The 18,392-nt window shown below is 55.0% G+C and overlaps 1 protein-coding gene and 1 non-coding gene across 2 annotated transcripts in view; one reads left to right on the top strand and one right to left on the bottom strand.

Moving 5' to 3' along the window:
- RBFOX3 (RNA binding fox-1 homolog 3) overlaps positions 1 to 18,078 on the bottom strand; it is a 346,648-nt gene extending 328,570 nt beyond the window's left edge. The window contains exon 1 of the mRNA XM_032456692.1: positions 17,877 to 18,078. The gene's annotated coding sequence lies outside the window, so the exon portion shown is untranslated. The remainder of the gene's footprint in view (positions 1 to 17,876) is intronic.
- On the top strand, positions 1,056 to 1,124 carry LOC116656892. The gene has a single exon (XR_004311898.1). It is a non-coding gene; the product is annotated as a small nucleolar RNA U2-30 (small nucleolar RNA).
- Positions 18,079 to 18,392: the final 314 nt, after the last annotated feature.

Genomic DNA, 18,392 nt, shown 5'->3' with positions numbered 1-18,392 from the left:
AGACTCACCCAGCCACGCCCCAGCACACCCCTCGGCTGGCCTGGGTAGAACAGAAGACTAGAGGAGGATCAAGGAGGGTGGTGATAAACCCACCTGTCAGGGAGGGGTCTCTGGGTCACTTCCAGGAAAGGGAAAAACAGCTCTGCCCAGCCCAGGGTCCCAGGGGTGTGAGAGGGAGGGGCTCGGCGTGTGGCCCCCGGGGGCGCTGGGGGCTGAGCATGGCAGCTGCACAGCACGGGAGGGCGACCCCCGCCACCTCTGGTCTGGGGGTCTGAGCAGCCTCTGGCAAGATCCACAGCTATGGTTTTGTCCTTATTATAAAAGTAATACATATTCACTGCAGAAAATTTAGAAACTACACATATGCAAAAAGGAGAAAATTAAAAATAGCCCCCAATCCCCCTGCCCTGAAATAACTCCTGCTAACATTTTGAGCACACATACCCTCCCAGACTTCCCTATGCATAGAATATGTATTTTTGGTACCGAGTGGGATCATACTATACATTCCATTTTGTAACTTTTTCCCATTTAACTGTCTCGTACCAAACCACTAAGGATTCTTCCACAACATCCATTTTAATGGCCGAATTAGCCAAAGAATGCTAAAAGGACGGCTGGCCGGGGCGGGGGGTGGGTCTTACAAGCCAGAGCACTGCAGCGAAAGCATAAGTGGGACAGTGCCCTTTGTCAACAAATCAGCTCTACGGTTACAGAAAAATACGACTTTCTTAAAGAAGTTTTTTTCTCTTTAGTCTAAATTCTACAATATAAAAAACCCTGACTTGAAGACATGATATTCAGAAGAGAGCCCCCTTCCCCGAGGTCGCCTCTCACTAAAGTGGGTCAGTGATGCACACAGCCAGCCCAGCACCTGGAGACCTTCCGGTCCACCTGACGCGGGCTCTCTGTAGGTCTGAGAAGGGAAAGCGGAGAGTGATTTAAAACAATCAGGGGTCATGTCTCCCTGTGCGTGGAGGCAACGTACGGAGGACTTGTTGATGGATGAATGAGATTAGGGGGAGGATGTTTATGTATGAAAGGTGATCAGTTCTTAGCAGTGATGAAAGGTTTTACTACTGACCTTTATAACTGTGAAGGTTTCTACACTTGATCTGAGCTCAAAAACAGAGAGAGAGAGGGGTAGGGGAGCCTCCCCTTGGCTGCGGACGTCTTCAGAAGGAAACATCACAGTTCTAAGGGCTGACCTGACTTCCTCTCACTGCAGGCATCATGGACTGAACGCTTGTGTCCCCCCATGCAGGCCACTCAAGGACCCCATGAGCAGCTGCCGCTGCGGGTCTGGCACCTCCCTCCACAGCTTCCTACGCACGCAGGGACCCTCTCTCCTCCCCCTCCCCACTTCCACTCATGGCTGGAACTAAGCAACCCCACGGGGGAAGGGAGGAAAAATGACCATCCCCTTGGCCTGGCAGCTTGACCCCAGAACCCCCATTATACGAACCACCACCCAACTCCCAGACTTGTCCTGTGCCGCGTGTCCTCGGCAACGCCAGAGAAATACACAACCACGTCCTGGAAACCTGCCAGCCGAGGGGCCCTGCTGCAGTGTGGCTCAGTGAGCAGGTGCTTGTGGCCACATCAGTTCTGTCAAAGGTGCTCCATTGTGTCGAAGGACAGATGGACAAGCCAGGCTCCCTGACTCCTGAGCCTGCCGGCCATGGGCTTCCTCTTGTGGAACGAGGCACCAAAGGCTCTAAGAGGAGCAGCCATGGGCTCCTGGGGCCCCGGCTGGCCCAGCACCTGGGATGGAAAGCCCCCTGCTGTCCCCTCCTTCCTCTGAGGGACCAGGAAGGTATGTCAGTTTCCTGGGGCTGCGGTAACAAAATGCCACAAACTGAGTGGCTTAAAACAACCCGGTTTTACTCTCAAATGGTTCTGGGGGCTAGAAGCGAAAAACTAAGGTGTCGGCAGACTGTCCTCTCCTCTTCTTATAAGGACACCCGTCCCTGGATTTAGGGTCCACTCTACTCCAGTATGGCCTCATCGTAGCCATGATTAAATCTGCAAAGACCCTAATTCCAATTGAGACCTGATTCACAGGACCGAGGATTCAGGCTTGGGCAGGCGAGGACACAAGGCAGCCAGCAGAGCAGGTCTTCCCTGGAGGGTCGCGGGTGGACAGGCCCCTACCCGGGCACGGGGGCCTCTCCCTGCACTGCCTCCCCACCATCTGCGTGCCACCCGGACTCTGCTCCCCCAGTGCTGGGGCCTCACGGCCTGCTGATGCTCATGTCCCTCCGACGGAGCCAAACTGTCCCCCGAGCGTCTGCTCCCACACATCCCTTTTCTGCCTCTGAACACAAAGGGACAAACCTACTTCCTCCTCCACATGACAGACCTGTGAACCAGCACCACGTGGCAGCAGGCCCACCCACGCCCACCCCACCCCCCGAGGCTCCTGGTGGCTTCAAGAGCCCCCCCTGTGTCATGGGTGTACATCCCCTCACACCCTAGCTGAGCCAGCCCCCGCTGGCCACTGTCTCTCCTAAAGTGAGACACAGAACTGACCACAGTGCCCTGAGGTCGCCCTCTCCCTTGGAGATGCTTTTCCCCAAACATGCACAGGGCACTGGGGGCACAAAGCTGGGGGTGCTGGAGAGGAAGGGCCCCGTGCTCAAGCCCCTGGCTCCTGGCTGAGGGGGTGGGGAGGGGACAGGACAGCCCCTCACCCCGAGTCGGGCTGTAGGGTTGCTATTCGCCTATTCTGCAAACACAAGCCCCTGACATGGGAGACAGATGGGAGAGGAGCTGGTCCTGGCCGGCCTGTCATCAGAATCTGTGTGATCGTGTGATAGCTGCTCCCCCAGGGGAGACGGCTCCCCCACAGCAGGGCCAGGTGTGCGTGTGCCCCGAGCTTGACAGTCTTGTTGAATGACTGACTGAGTGAATAACTGAAGTGGATGGGGAAGGGAGACACCCCCTCTCCCCTCCTCTGGACTTGCAGCCCTTGAGGTGACTCCCTGTGGAGTAACAGGGTGAATGTGGTTCTGTGGGGCGATGACCACAGTCAGAGCAGGATACCCTCAGGGCTGCCTCCCCCCAAGGCCCAGTTCCCTCCCCTAGAGAAGAGCTTTCTGTGGGTGCAGAGAACGCAAGATAATAAAGGTGGTGGGGTTTTGAAAGCCAGCTGGGCCAGCCCTCTGTCTTGGGGGCAGCACGAGGGCAGCGAAGTCCTAACTAAGGCTTTCAAGCCACATGCGCTTCCTTTAAACCCAGGAACTGCCGACAAGATCAGCAGACCCTAGGCACCCATGTGGGGTTGGAGGTCTACAGATGCCTTTGACCCAGAAAGCCGCTGTCATGAGAAGCTCAGGTCCAAGGCTTTGAGATCAGGTGAGGACTGTGATGACAGCTGGTCCAGAAGCAACTCCAAGACTGTGTGTAACAGTCAAAGCCTGAGAGTAGCCCATATGTAAAGAGCACCCTGGAACAAACAAACAAAAAAGACTCCATGGAAACACAGATAAATTACATAAACAGGGTGTTCAGAGAAGTTGAATGCAAATGAGCAATAAACACAGAAGAAGACACCTAACTTTCTCAGAGTTGAGGACATGCAAGTTAAAATGATATTGTGTACCCTTAGACTGACAAATATTTAAAGAAAGAATAAAAACTGATACTAGCATGGGTGTAGGATAATAGATTCCCATGTGGTACAGAGAGAACTGTAAATACTTTCAACTTTGTAAAGCAATCCAGCTGTATTATTAAAACCTAAGATTTATATACCCTTGGCCCCAATAAGTTCTACTTTGGGATTTTCTCTAAAAAAAGCAGAAAATGCCAGGAAAATACACAGTGCATGAAAACAATGTATGTGCGTTGCACATGGGTGGGTCAGTATGAGCAAAGGGGAGACATGGGGAGGGGACACTTCCAACTGTTAGCAGAAGTCAGAGGTCACCAGGAGAGCTGGATCTGGGGAGGGGCCGAGGAGACTAATCGTTTCACTTTAGACACTTCTGTCTTGGAAGAACTAATACAATCAACAAGTAATGACTTTTACATCTCACGCGACTGCATTTTTTACACGACTAAGGACATGGTTTCAAAATGAAGCCTTTCTACATGCTCTGCTGTTGCAGGTGGCATTGCCAGATTCAGCAAATAAAAACACAGGACGCCCAGATAAGTTTGAATTTCAGATAAACAACGTATTTTTAAAATACAAGTATGTGCCATGCAATATTTGGCACATACTTAGACAAAAAAATTCTTTGTTGTTCATCTGAAATTCAAACTTAACTGGGCATCCCAGGTTTTATCTGGCAGCCCTAGAAACAGAGGAAGGGACAAGGAAGAACTCTGAATCTCTAGCTCCGTTTCTCCCCTCTCCCCATGAAAACCTGTCACGGCCATGACGACGCTTTTCTCCCGGCGATTGCGCACACGCGCACACGCGCTCACACGCACGCCTTCACTCACTCACATGTTCTGATCAGCGCCCGTCACCTCCAAGAGAACATTCTCTGACTCGGCCCGGCCCTGCCTCACACAAGCTGATGTTTGTCACAGCTCCTACTTGAGAGTCAGGATGTCAAATCAAAGCCCCCAAGAGCGGCATCTGGGCCTTTCTCAGTCTGTGTCGGAGCCCGGCCGTGCTGGGCACACGGAAGGTGGTCGGCACACTGGGGGAGACCAGTGAGTGGAGGACCAGGCATGCCCCGGAGGGAGGATGGCACCCCCCTCTTTAAGGTGTGTGGCATCCAGCTTCCAGCCCACTGCTTTGCAGGGTCACTCCCCCCAACGTCTTAGCCGTGGTCAGCATCTTGGCATCTACGTCTTCTTTCCCCCTCTTTCCCAGCCCTGAACACATGATGCACCGAGCCTCACGCAAAGAGGCTTAAGCCATTGCTTCCAAAGGCGAGATTCGTATCTCATTCCATGTTATTCACCTGCTGCCACGGTGAAGAGACCGAGGGGCTGAGGACCAGCCTGGCTGGAGACAGGGAGACCCTAACCAGGTTGTAGGCTGCTCAAATTCCTCACCTGTACAAGCAGAAGTCGGGCGGATGTTCTTGAAGGGACTTCTAAGCCTGAGTTTAAAGTCAGGAGTGTCCCCGGCCCTGCTATTCCAGAGTGTGCCACTCACCCACCCTTGCCCAAAGCCGGCAAACGTGCCCACTGGCCACGGCCAAGTCCTCGGCCCTCTCCTTGAGGCCCAGGCAGCCTCTGCTGGAATCGCTGCTTAGCCCGCCATCCACCGTGTGGAGTTGCGTGCGGAAGCCGCAGCCGCGACGTTAGCATCACAGCCCGCACTGATCTTTGTCAATTACGCCGCAGTATTTGAGCTCCGACCAGCTTTAAATCGAATCAGGACGAAATCATCAGAATAAAAGGAGCCCAAGCCGCAGCCTTCCAATTCCAGTGCTGGGGAAAAAAAAGTTATACGTTTCATAATGGCCTTCTACCCCATAATGAACAGGAAAAATAAATTAGATTCCAAGCTAAGGGTATATTTATGCAATTTCATTATGTGCCCATGAGCAAGCCTGGTTTTCACCAAGATAAAAATGAGCTCTCAGAAACACTCGCACTAAATAAATGGAGTGATTTAACAGCTTAACGGGGAGCGTGGAGGAGGGACTGAAGGACAACGTCAAAAATGGAAAATAAAAATAAGAGGCTGCCCGGCGCGCCTCCCGCACCGCGAGCACTAGGCCAGCCGCACCGGGGCGGCGCGGTCCTCGGTGGGAGCTCCGGGTGACCGAGGCCAGGACAGCCGGAGGGAACACAGCTTCCCCCAGAGCCGAGGAGCTGCTGCGGCTCCGCACAGCAGTCAGCAGACCATCGATCTGCCCCCAGAGCCCCAGGCCCAGTGGTCAGTTCTTCAGAGACCTCGCTCTTTCCAGAGAAGATTGGCTGCAGCAGCTTCTGCAGTAAGACTCCTGGGGGTCCTGCTCCTTCCCCTCTCATCACCAACCCTTCTCCCCTCACGTCCAGGGGTCCTGTGGGTTCTTCTGCTTCTGTGTCAGGGTTACCCGAGGCTCGTGTGGCCCTGGCTTCGAGGGCACACGTGGCACCTCCTCCAGGGTCCCCACGCACCGCCTGCGCGGCCTTCGCCTTAGCATTTCTTTATCCAGAAACGAAGACACATTCTCTGCTGCCTTCGAACCCTCCGAGCGTGCAGAGTTGTTTTTTCGGTGCATTGCTTACCGCGCGATGCTCCGGGACCTCAGTGTGAGAGGCGGTTGTTGTGAAGGTTGACAAAATAATGGATTTATTTTTATTTTTTTAATGCATATTTACAAAGCTGGAAGGTGTTTCCCGAAAACTCCAGCAGCGTGTAGCTGGGACAGACCTCTTTCAGAGGAGGCTGCTTGGCTTCCTGAGGTGCCCTTTTCAGCCTCATGAAGGGGCTCCCCGATGCTGCCAGCAAGGGCGAAGAAAAGGCCTGGAATGTCAATCCCAGGGGCACCTCCGGAGGAACCTCCCTCTTCACGGACAAGGATGTCAAGGCCCCAAGGGATCAGGAGGGGTCCAGCTCATCAGCGCAGGGGCGGGGCTCACCCAAGCCTGCCCCCTCTAGAACTATCATGCCAGCCACAGGGTCATCTTTATGTTTCCCAGCAGCCACATTAAAAAAGTTCCCCCCAACACAGGTGAAATTAACTTCAATAATATATTTCATGTAACGCAATATATCCAAAATATTATCAGGTCAATATGTGACCCACGTAAAGAATTACTGAGATGGTTCACACGCTTTGCCAGTGTGCAGAGTCTTTGAAATCCAGTGGGCATTTTCCACCCCCAGCCCATCTCCACCCAGACCGTCCAGCAGCCGGTGGCCTCCCCCTCGGACGAGGCAGGCACTGAACTCTATCACGTCACGACTGCCTCATTTACAAACAACCCCAAGCCTGAAAGACAACCACGCGGCCTCACGTGGCCGCCGACCGGTGCAGGGAAAGACACCCGGCTCTCAGGAAGGCATGTTTACAACCTTCATGATTAGTGATTTTCCAAAACCGCCATAAGACCAAAATGAAAAACCACCACCCCCGTGACTCTTCGAGCATCTCCTGTGTTAGGAAGAAAGAACTTTGCAGGTGATGTCTTGCTGCATCCCCTGCAGAGCCCCGGGGGCACGTACTGCCATCGCCGTGACGCCCCGCCGGGGACAGAGGCTGCACAGAGGCTGCGGCAGGATCACACAGTGAGCCAACAGCCATCGGGGAGCCGAACGCCGTGCTGATGGGCCTCTGAGGGGAGACCCTCCCCTCCTGACAACGGGAATCCACTCGGAACCCAACAGGTGCAGGGTTCCCCACGTCCCCCTCTGGCAGCCTCATGACCCAGCGTGGGGCAAAACCAAGACCCTTGGCATGTTCACAGTCCCTCCTTTCCCGGCCTCCGAGGGAAAAAATAAACAGCCCAGCAGACAGATAAATACGGACCAAGGAAGGTAAAACGAGCTGTGAAGATCAAGCAGGCCGGGCTCACACCAGCCTCTGGGTCTCAGGCACCAAGCTCGTCAGCTCACGAGCGCAGACAGAGCTGGAGTTCCACGGCACAGAGTGGCTCCTGGCTCCCACCCGGGGAAAGCGCAGAGTGACTGGTCGACCCGCGAAGACACAGCCAGTGTCTGCAGAAGGCACAGGGGGGTAGCTGGAGCGCCAAGAACTTGCTGAGGACACTGCGGGACAGAGGGACTCAAATGCCCACCCTCACCCTACTGAGGCACTGAGGGGCCCCTTCCTGCCTTCTCGGGTTGGGGTCGGGTCCCCGGGGGTCTGGCTGTCATCCTCACCGAGGCCCCATAGCAGGCGAGAAGCTGTGCCTGTGGCTGGTGGGTGGTGGAGCCTGGGCCCAAGCCCGGCCGCGCACTGCTTCCACGTCACCTGCTCGGTGTTCGTCCCCCTCGTGGGTCAGCCGGGGCATCAGCCCTGGGATGCTGTCGGGCTCAAGACGTGAGCTGCCACTGTCACGTGGTGAGTACTGGTGCTGGGGGGAGGAGGCCCCGAGGAAATGTGGGGAAGGGGGGGCTGTCTCTTCGGTTGCTGGGGAACAGATTTGGAGAAAGAGGAGCAGGAGTGAAGAGGAGAGAAGGGGAGGGAAGGAGCAGAGAGAACAAGTCCTCCCAGAGCGTCGAGGAGTTCGCTCCTCCACCTCCCGGCCTCCCGCTTGCCCTGCTGACTAGACGCCTTGACCAGTGCCGTCTGTGGGTACCACACCTGCCACAACGTGGCCACCAGGCTCCCCTGCCACCGTCCTTGAGGGCCTGCGTCCCCGAGCCACCCCCTCGATGCTCTTACATAACTCGGGTCCTTCCCCGCCCATGAGCAGCGCCGTCCTCCAAGTCCCCCCCACCTTCTAGACACGGGGGTGTAACATCTGCTCGCACGGCTCCCCTCCCAGAGAACGCCTTCCCTCACACAGCACACCCCGAACTCCGACACCGTCACCCTCCCCCAAAGCAGCAAGGGATAAAAAATAACATAAAATAAAAACATGCTACCACCGCCACCCACCACATCATTAAGGACAAAAAAGAGTCTCCTGCAAATAAAACTCTTTCCTCCTTGTTCTAGAAAAACAGTAGCAAGTCCTGGGAGGGGGAGCGCAGGGAGGGAACAGACGAGGGCCGCTCTGCCTTTCCGTCTCCATTGCTGAAATCATCTCTGACACGTCTTATTTCAAACAGAGGGGGAGAGAAGCCCACAGGGCTCTCAGTGCTCCCACAGTGCGCGCCCGGGGAGGGCGTGTTGGAACTCGGCGCCAGGAAGTGGCATCGGGGTCCCGGTTCCCCCTGCCCTCATCCTCGCTCCCCTCCCTACAGAGGAGCATGTCTGTAGGAACAGAAGGAGGGCCTGTGTTTGGTTTTGGATCAAGAGGCCAGATCTGCACCATTGGAACCCCCAAGGGATGGGGAGTGAGAGGGAGTGCGGCCCAGGATGCGCCAGGACGGCCGGAGCCAGCCCGACACCGCCGTGAGAACAGGAGGGAAACCTGTCGTTCTTTCCCCAGGACACACACCCTGATCCACCTCCCATTATCCAACCCAGCCTCACCGCTGAGACCTCGGTTCCCTTTCCTGTGTGTTCTCAGCTGCCCTGTGTCCTCGCTGCACTGGTCCAGGTGCCCAAACCCCACTACAGCCAAGAGTCCGTCCGGTTCTGCATCCGGGCTCACACACGCTCCCCTCTCACTCACTTGGCGTCTGCATCGTCTCTGGAGGGTCTTAGTGGGTGTGAAAGGCTCCCCTTTGATTACTCCTATATAGCTAACTGTGTGTGCACGTGTGTGCACACTGCGTGCAAAACCATCACATGGCGACTTAGACAAATCCCAGATATGTTGGATACAGTTCACAGATATGCATAACAACAAATTTAAAGTAAAGCAAATCATTTCCGAGAGGCGCCGGGTGGGTCCAGGAGGGTCAGAGCTGCGGGCTGGGTCTCAGGAGCTCTCATCCCCCTGGATCTACACTCCCACCCGTCGCCACAGCTGGGCCATGAGCGTGCGAGCCCATCACAGACAGTTCTCAGGACGGCAGGGAAGAGCCTGCAGCCCAGGCTGCTCTCTCACCAAAACCAAGAGATCCGGTTCCTCAGCCCCAGAAGGGTGTGTTTATGGAGGCCCTGCTGCGTGTTTCTCAGTCTTCCCCTTCCAGCCGCACAGAGGAACAAGCAGACCCCCTCAGGTGCAATGTCATCCCTGAGGTCTCCAGCTGCAGCCCTCCACCCAGCCCCCCAAGAGCAAGCAAGAGGGGTGACTGCTGGACTGTCTGCACACATGCACCAAGAGCAGAGCATCCCGGGTTCCCTCCCACCTGCAGGCGCTCCCAGCCACCCCGTCCTCACAGTTATGTCCACTACGTGGCGGGCATCCCGCTCGGGGCTGCAGCTGGGCGCTGGGCACTGCACTCCCACCAGGGAGGCCCTGACAAGCAGACCGTTGTCCGATGGAGGACGGCGCAGAAGGACGGCAGAGGAGAAGGAGCACCCCCGCCGCCCAGAGGCTCAGAGGTTATCACTCCTTTTACCTTTTCTACTAAAAATGTGCTGACTGGGGGAGGGGACCAGGGGAGGATCAGGCATGGGAGCCCTGGGAGAAAGTCCCCAGACAAGCTCTCTCTTCCCCCCTCTCCTTGGGACGGGGGTTCACCTGCCAAAGCAAACCCGGGGCACAGGCAGGAAACGTGTGCACTGCATTCTCAGAGAACCCTCACGCGGAGGGAAAGAGAGGACGTCCTTTTTATTCCAGTCCAGCAGCTGCTTGCCCAGCACGGGCTGCATGTCGAAGGCCAACAGGGGAAGGCAGAGGAGAAACGGGATAGGAGGCCCCAGGAGTCCCGGGGCGTGGAGGTGTCCCCCACGGCGCCCCCGCTCCCCCATAACAGGCCGAGCACCCAGCCGTGCCCAGCACGCTCACACGTGCGGATCCCAGCGCCTGCCGCGCCCTGACCTGCAAAGAAAGACCTGGTCTCCCACCCTCCCCTTGCCTGATGAGTCATTCGTGGGGGCCCCGCTGCGGGCGGGCTGCCTCCCCGCGACCCTGGAGGAAAACCAGCTTCCCTCCTCGCTCTCTTTGGTCTGAACGGCCTGGAGCAACGCAGGCCATTCCTTTGCCTGTGCTCAGATCTTACAGAAAAATCAAATTCCCAGGCAGAGCCTCAAGCAGGGCTGGCGGCCGCTGTCTGCAAACGAGGCGCATGGTGGAGCGGGCCACACCTGCTATAAAGGAGCAGGGGCAGCCCGGGGTGCTCCCAGCTCCAGCCGGGCCCCAGAGCAAGGGTTGTTCCAGAGGCCACCACGGATGCAGCTGGAGCGCTGAGTCCCGGGCCCAAGGCTGCTGGCTTCTGGGCACCCTCATGTCCGCCCTCACCCACTGCTCCCTGCTCCTCTCTCCCACGCTCTCCCAGAGAAGAAGGACAGCTTGCATTTGTGACGCCTGCAGCTCAGAAGTCCAAGCAGGCATCCTGCCGGGTGGGGTGGGGGAAGGCGGCGGCAGCTCCCTTCCCTCTCCCAAGGGCTGGCACAGCCCCTTGGCAAGGCTCTGTCACCACCCCCAGAGCCATGGGTGTGTCCAGGATGGCGGTACAGACCATCCGGAAGAAATGCGGGCTAAGCAGCACCAGTTGGGGGAGAAGAGGCCTGCTCGGGTCTGGCCCCTGCCCCCACCCCCCTCCAGGGCTCGTGTGGCCCCCAGCAAGCCCTTTCATCCCCCTGGGCCTCCATCCTCCTCTGAGTAGTAGGGGACACCCAGCCTCCTCACCACGACACCCCATTAAGCTGAAGAACAGCCTGTCCACATCTGCAGCTTTCGTATGTGTTTGGGCATCTCTTCAAGCCCAGCAGCTACGTCAGGGCCTGGCATGCAGTAAGTGCTCAATAAATATTTGCGAAATGAATACAGGAATGCCTCCCTGTGGCACTTCATCTCACCCTCATGAAAAGCCTAGGAACTAGCAAGAGCCCTCATCAGCCTGCAGGGGACAATCAGCATCACTGCAGGAGCGCTGCGACCGACTGTGGGAGCTCTCTGTCTGCATTCTCTCATCTCTCCCTCTCCTCTGGCCGTGAGGAGCTACGATTATCACCACTACTTTGCAGATGGAGAAACTGAGGCTCAGAGAGGGAGGAACACTGCCCGAGGTTCCCCTGGCCCCAGATCAGAACAGACACCAATTCGAACCAGGCCAGCCTGCATCTGCCCTCCACGAGGGCCAAGGAAAGGCAGCTGGCAGACAACAGAAAACAAAGCCTGGGTTTTCACCAGGTCCCTGGGTTCCACACGGCAGCAGCTCACCTTATTTACAAAGCCGTAAGGGCGGCCCTGGGATGACACACGAGGCCGGAGGGGCTCACCCCGAGGTGGGAGCCTTCATCGCAGAAGCACAGCCTTCAAGCTGGCTCCCACCCACGTCTCCAGGGCTGCGGGGGTCCCGCACGGCCCCCAGGAAAGAGCAGGTGGCTCCTCTCTTTCCGCTGGAGACGGGCTCAGTAGAAGTTACAGCCAACTGCAGCTCCGAGGCAGGCGGAGCCCAGCTTTCTGTGGAGACTGGAGAACAATCTGACACCAGCGTCAGCTTAACCAGAAGACTCTTTAACGAGATCACGACAATGGTTTGTGTCCGTGTCGAGATGGGGCGGTGACCCTGGCCTCCAACCCAGAGGGAGGATTTAGGGGCACCCCAGGGAGATGACGGGGACTTGGCAGAGCAGGCCTGGCCTGAGATTTTCCAGTGGCGCAGGGGGATGGGACACCCCCCTCCCCGGAGATGGCGAGACAGAGAAAGGAAAGAGGAAGCCAGGTCCTGCTCCCACTTTGCATCCCTGTCCCTCAGGAAGGAGGGGAAAGGAGAGAGGAGGACACGAATATTCCTTCTCCACGTGGCCCAGTATCCCAGCTGAGAGGGCCCCACAGCTGTGGGCACAAGCCTCTGCCTGGCAGAGCTAACTTTAAAATAAGAAGAGTTGAATCATCACAAAAAGTAAAAATTCTCTGGGCTCAGAGACATGACAGATGAAGCAGTTTACCTAAAAAGCCCCAGTGTTCTGGGAAGAACACACACACACACACACACACACCCCCAAACCGTGGAAAACCAGCCTCCAGGGCCAAATGCGGGCATGCCCACCGTGCCTTCCGGGCGCCCACCAAGAGCTCCTGTTCCTCCCTCCACTTGAATCAATCCTTCGTCTTTATCTTCTGGGGTCTGTACAAGGAAAAGTCTACACCAGAAAAACGGTCAGAAACAGGTCACCCCCAGCCAGGGCCCAGTCAGGCTTATGAACCTGAACACAGTCCACACGTGACAGGCCCAGCCAGGGGGTGTGGGGCAAACAGCCCTGGATCAGGAAAACAAGAGGGTCAGAGCCCAGGAGCATCACCATGAAAGTCTGAACAGCAGGACAAACTCTCATTAAGAGAGTCTACTTCATGGGGCCAGGCCTCTTCCACAGGAGTCAGCTCGTACACCAGCTGGGAAGGGGGGCCTGACAGCGTTGAGTGGATACAGTGCAAGTAAAGCCAAAATAAAACAGTAAAACAGGGTCCTGGAGATGAGGGGAGAAAGTTCCAGACGCAAGCACACACGCTCGCGGCAGGGAAGCCTGGCACACCCACGTCCAGCACCCAGCCTGGGGCTGAGGACCTGTAGGTCTTTCCTGACATGATCTACCCGGTAAACACTTACTGAGGTAGCACTCCATGTCAGCGCCATTTGTGGGATGACTGAGTAGCTACGTGGATGGATGGATGGATGGATAGACCCACGGGGGGACAGGTGATGGTGCTCTATTGATAGAAAGGGAAGCAAATGGGGCTCAGAATCCAGAGCACTGAAAACACGATTCTGCAATTCAAAACTTCTCAAAATCTAGCACCTGGCATATTCTGTATCAGTGCTGCCCATAAGAACTTTCAGGGATGACGGAAATACTCTACCTTCGCCTTCCAATATGGTAGCCACTAGCCACATGTGGCTGCTGAGCACTTGCAATGGGGCTAGCGCAACAACTGAATGCTTAGCTTTATTTAAATGGTCACATGCAGCTTGTGGCTACCATATCGGAAAGCCCTGCTCTCGAGTTTCCCAGCACACCTGTGCACATGCTGATCCTCCCTGGGAGGCTGTCTGGAATACGGGCTGCCTAAGGGCAGTCGGGAATGGTAGCTTTTTGAGAAACTGATACCAACGTGAGCAGGACAACTCCATTTTCCTCCAGCCCCTGATTTCTGCTGAATTAGACAGGAACTTTAATGTCCATACAAAGCACACAAAAATCTTGTTAAAAAGCAGATTCTGAAATTCAGCAGGTCTAGGGTGGGTCTCAGACATTTGTACCTATATCAGCTCCTTCAATGATGCTAATGATGATTATCTTACTGTTGACTGTAGGAGCTTTCCATTGATTTGCTTAGATTTTCCCAGTATACAGTCGTATCATCCATAAAAGACTAATACTTTTATTCCCTATTTTCCAGTGTTCACTCTTTTCGTTTCTTTCTCATGTCTGATTGCATTGGCTGAGGCTCCTGCTACAATCTGGAACATCAGTAGTGATAGTAGGCATCCTGGCTTTGATCTTACTTTAGTGCCTCCACATTAAGAAAAAGCATAGATTTTGGGCATGATTACATATAGTCACGTGAAGGAAGCGTCTATCAATTCCTATTTGTATTGACTGTTTATCAAGAATGGATATTGACTTTTGTCAGGTGCCTTTTCAGTATCAAAAAAGATAACCATGTGATAATTCTTTTTATATTGACTAATACAATGGATTATATAAATAGGTATCTTAATACTGAGCCATTCTTGCATTCCTGGAGTAAACTCCAAATGAACATAGAGTATTAATATTTTAACATAATGCTTGAATCCTATTTCCTAAAATTGTATTTAAAATTTTGCAACAATATTCATAAGTGAGACTGGCCTATAGTTTTATTTTTGTACAATCTTTGTCAGATGAAAAAACATTATCATTCTCTCTTTATGAAAATTATGTAGATGTTTATCTTCTTTTCTTTTGCTGTGGAATAGTTTAATTAGCATTGGAAGTACCTGCTCTTTAAAGGCTTGGTTTAAATTCCCCCACAGAACCATCCGGATCGCCTTCGTGTGGGAGTAGCTTAAAAACTTTCTATCTTCCATGCAAATAGGTCAGGTTTTTTTGTTTGTTTGTTTGTTTGTTTGTTTGTTAGGTGAGCGGTGATAATTAGGTCTATTTATTTATTTTTAGAGGAGGTCCTGGGGATTGAACCCAGGACTTCGTGCATGCTAAGCACGCGCTCTACCACTGAGCTACACCCTCCCCCAAATTGGTCGGTTTCAGCAAATTATACTTCTCTCTTATTTTTTATGTTGTGTATCTTAGGCCTTCTTCCTTTTAACCTCGATTGTGCTAGCTAGTGGTTCAGCTATCCACTTTAAAAAAAAAAAAACAGCTTTTTCTTTATCCCGCTTTCTGTTTCATGGCTCACTATCTACTGACTGCATTAATGGCTTCTTTCTGCTTTCCTTTAGCTTGTCACTCCTTTGTCCTTGTCCTAACTGTTTGAGCAGTATACTTAATTCATTTATTTTTCATTCTCTCTCTTCAAAACTGAGTTTTTAAGGCTATGAATTTTCTCTACCCCCTCATCCTCACGCCCACCAGACACAGCTAGTTCTTTACTTGTGGGGGCTTCATGCACCCTCTGGGAGCCCGACCCTCCTTGCTGGGCTTGTTGACAGTGAGCCTCCCCCCTGGACTGAGCTGCTCAGAGCCAGAGTCTTTCTCAGCACTGGACATCAAGCACCCAACAGTGTCTGACACGCAGAAGGTCGTCAGTGAATGCTGTGGAAAACATAGTGGTGAGTAATTTCATTGTGATAACTGTCAAACCCACATCTGAGCATCTATTCAATGCCAGGCACGGTGCTAGGTGCCTGATGGACACTAGTTTCTCTCATTCTCATCCACCCCATGAGGTGAGTTTTGTCCTCCCCCTTTCACAGTGCAAGAACCAGGGCTCTGAGCAGTCAAGGACTTCCCCAGGACACATCACTACGGACGGACAGAACTCAGCCTCGTGAACCCAAAGCCTGTGCCCCTAACCAAGTGCTGATCACAAAAGCAAAGGACGCCAGCCTGCGTGGAGCAGAGAGCGCCCACATGGCACTGCAGGTGGAGCGCAGGCCTGGGTCTGATCCAGGGCGACTCAGGGCAAATAACTGAACTTCTCTGTGCCTCGGTTGTTTCATCTCTAAAATGGAAAGAAATACCCATACCCCCACAAGGACTGCTGTAAAAACGCATGAGATGGCAGAAATAAACACCCAGCGCTGGTCCTGCCTGTGGTAGCACTCAGAAGCTGCCGGCGGTGACGGCGACGGCAGCAATGACGGCAGTGATGGGGGTGGGGGTGGGGGTGATAGTCATGGTGCTGGTGCTGATAGTATGATTGTGACGGTAGTGGTAGCAGGGTGATGAGATGACGTCACGGTGGTGATGGTGACGACAGTGACCACAGTGGCATCATCCAGAACGCCAGTCACCACAATGCCATCAAAACTCACCATCGTACAGAGAAAACAGGCCCCACTGGGAAGACAAATAACTGCCCACAGAGTTGGAGGAATAGAAAATTATAAACTTTCGGAGCAGAAAAGGATTCTTAAGACCATGCACAACCACACCATCTCACAGGTGGGGAAAGCAAGGACCAGAGTCGGGAAAGCGGTTCATCCAAGGTCTCATATGTGCTCGTGGCCAGGCGGAGGCCAGACCTGGCTCTTCTGGTCCGGGCTCACTCCCTTCCATTTGGTGCAGGGAGGAGGGAGGACTCACCCCACGTGGCTTCACGGAGCACTGCTCTCAGGGCCCCAGAGGGGAGGTGGGACGTGAAGTGGGCGGGAGGGGGGGCAGCACAGCGGCCCAACGTAGGGCCCGTGGGAGGACGCAGGGGCAGCACCAGATGAGCTCAGCAAAAATGAGCGACAGGAGTAGGAGTTGTGAACAAACACATCCAAAGCGGGTGGAGAGAGGAAATTAAGTATACAAATTAGGGATGATATGAAATTAATGGCTACTTAAAAAACGCATGCTAATTTAACATCTTTGTAAGCATGAGAAAATATGAACTAGAAAGAAAAGACTGGCAAAATATTTACTGACAAAAGGCAAAATAAGAAAATGTTTGAAAAGCATGTAGCACATAAATAAACGCCTTGAGGTGACAATTCCCCAGGAAGTCGGCTTCCTCCTGCAGGCAGAGAGTCAACCAGAGAGGCCGGGCGGTGGAGGGGGCGGGCCCGCGGCCTTCCACCTCAGGCTGCTGTGCAGGGCGGGCTCACCGTGTGCCAAGCCCGGAGCCGAGGTTTTCCACGCTCGTCTCCTTCATCCTCGGAGCGCCCACCTAGGAAACGAGGACCGGAGACTGGCGTTCGGACCTGGGCGGCGTGGCCCCAACGTCCAAAATCTTAGCCGCTGTGTGGTCTGGTCTCCCCTTCCCAGTGCTAAGCGAATGCTGGACGGGGCCACCCTCCAAACGCTGAGAAGACAGTAGTCTGGCCACATGGGCCTCAGCCCCACCACATTCCTTAAGAGACAGCGCCTGAGGGGCTGTGGGAGCACAGAGGCCACCGGAATGGGTCTTGGCCGCTGGCCACCGGCACGCTGTTGCACGCGCACCGCCACACGAGCGGCCACCAGTGAAGCATTTTCAAAGGAGTCTGAAGAAACTGTCTTTATGAGCCTGGACTAAGTTGGCTCCGGTATAAACACAGTCACAGGACAAAGGGAAGGGTTTATGGTTTGCAAACCATAAACAAAGACTAAGGCAGAGGCCAGCTTACAGGGTGGAGGGTGCATCTCGCAGGGGGTCCCCTGGGCCACCGCAAGGCCCCAGTTTTGTTTTAAGATCCAAGCTAAAGATCTGGAAGACAGCAAACGGGTCAAGTGCAAGACGCCAGGGAGATGAGCGGCAGGTGGGCGGGTGCCGCGCTTGTGCGGGGGCCGGGCTGGGGGCAGAAATGCCCTGGAGGGAAGGTGAGTCACTCCCAGGTACACTGAGACTCAGCTTGAAGAGGGACTGCGAGCGCTCAAGTCTAACGGAGGAGAAGAAACAAAACGCCAGCCTGACCCAGACACTGGCTGAGCAGCGGAAGCCCGGGAAGGCGGGACGGCCCACGCCAGGTGGCCGAGGGGGTCCCGTGCCAGAGCAGCTGGGTCAAAATGAGGGCGCGCGCTTTGTGTTTCAGCTGTCCGGGGAGGCCGTGTGGCTCAGGGACGTCCCTCGTGGCCACACTCACCCCCAGAGGCCTTAGGGACAGAGGCAAGCGGACGAGCAGATTCAGGGACAGGAGAAGCAGCCTGTGTGCGAGAGCCCGTGAAGCACCTACCACTCACCTGCCGGGGGCCCTCTGCAAGGTCAGGAGGGTGGACACAGGCCGGGGCGGCGGGGCCGGATCGGGGGTGGATTGATCCTAAGAGGAATCTGGCCAGGCCCAGCCGCCGACCCTCTGCCTGCCCGCGCCTGAGCCCAGACGCCGCAGTGGGAACGTGTCTGGAAGGCTGATTCGGCCGCCTGCACAGTGCTGGGCCTCCCTGCTCAGCCCGTTCGTTGCTTGGGAGGAAAACAAAGTCGTCAGCCCCGGACACATTTGGAAATTTACTGGAGCAGTCATTTCGTGCTGCCTTGTGGGGACTGGGTTAGTCATCCAGTTAACCACATCTTCACACGGCCCCCCACGTGTGGAGGCCGCGTGGGCCTGCTGGGAGCAGGGGAGAGGGCAGGACAAGAGGGGGTCCACAGGCTGGGGCTGGGTCCCACACGGGAAGGCAGTGGGTGAGCAGGGGCACATAGGAGCAGCTGCAGGGGTGGGAAGGGGCACAGAGGGGCAGCTTCCGAGGGGCAGGGCCACT

The sequence above is a fragment of the Camelus ferus genome, chromosome 16, assembly GCF_009834535.1.
Source record: "Camelus ferus isolate YT-003-E chromosome 16, BCGSAC_Cfer_1.0, whole genome shotgun sequence".
NCBI lineage: Eukaryota > Metazoa > Chordata > Mammalia > Artiodactyla > Camelidae > Camelus > Camelus ferus.
The sequence above is the reverse complement of the archived record's forward strand: the minus strand, read 5'-3'. Positions and strand labels throughout refer to the sequence as shown.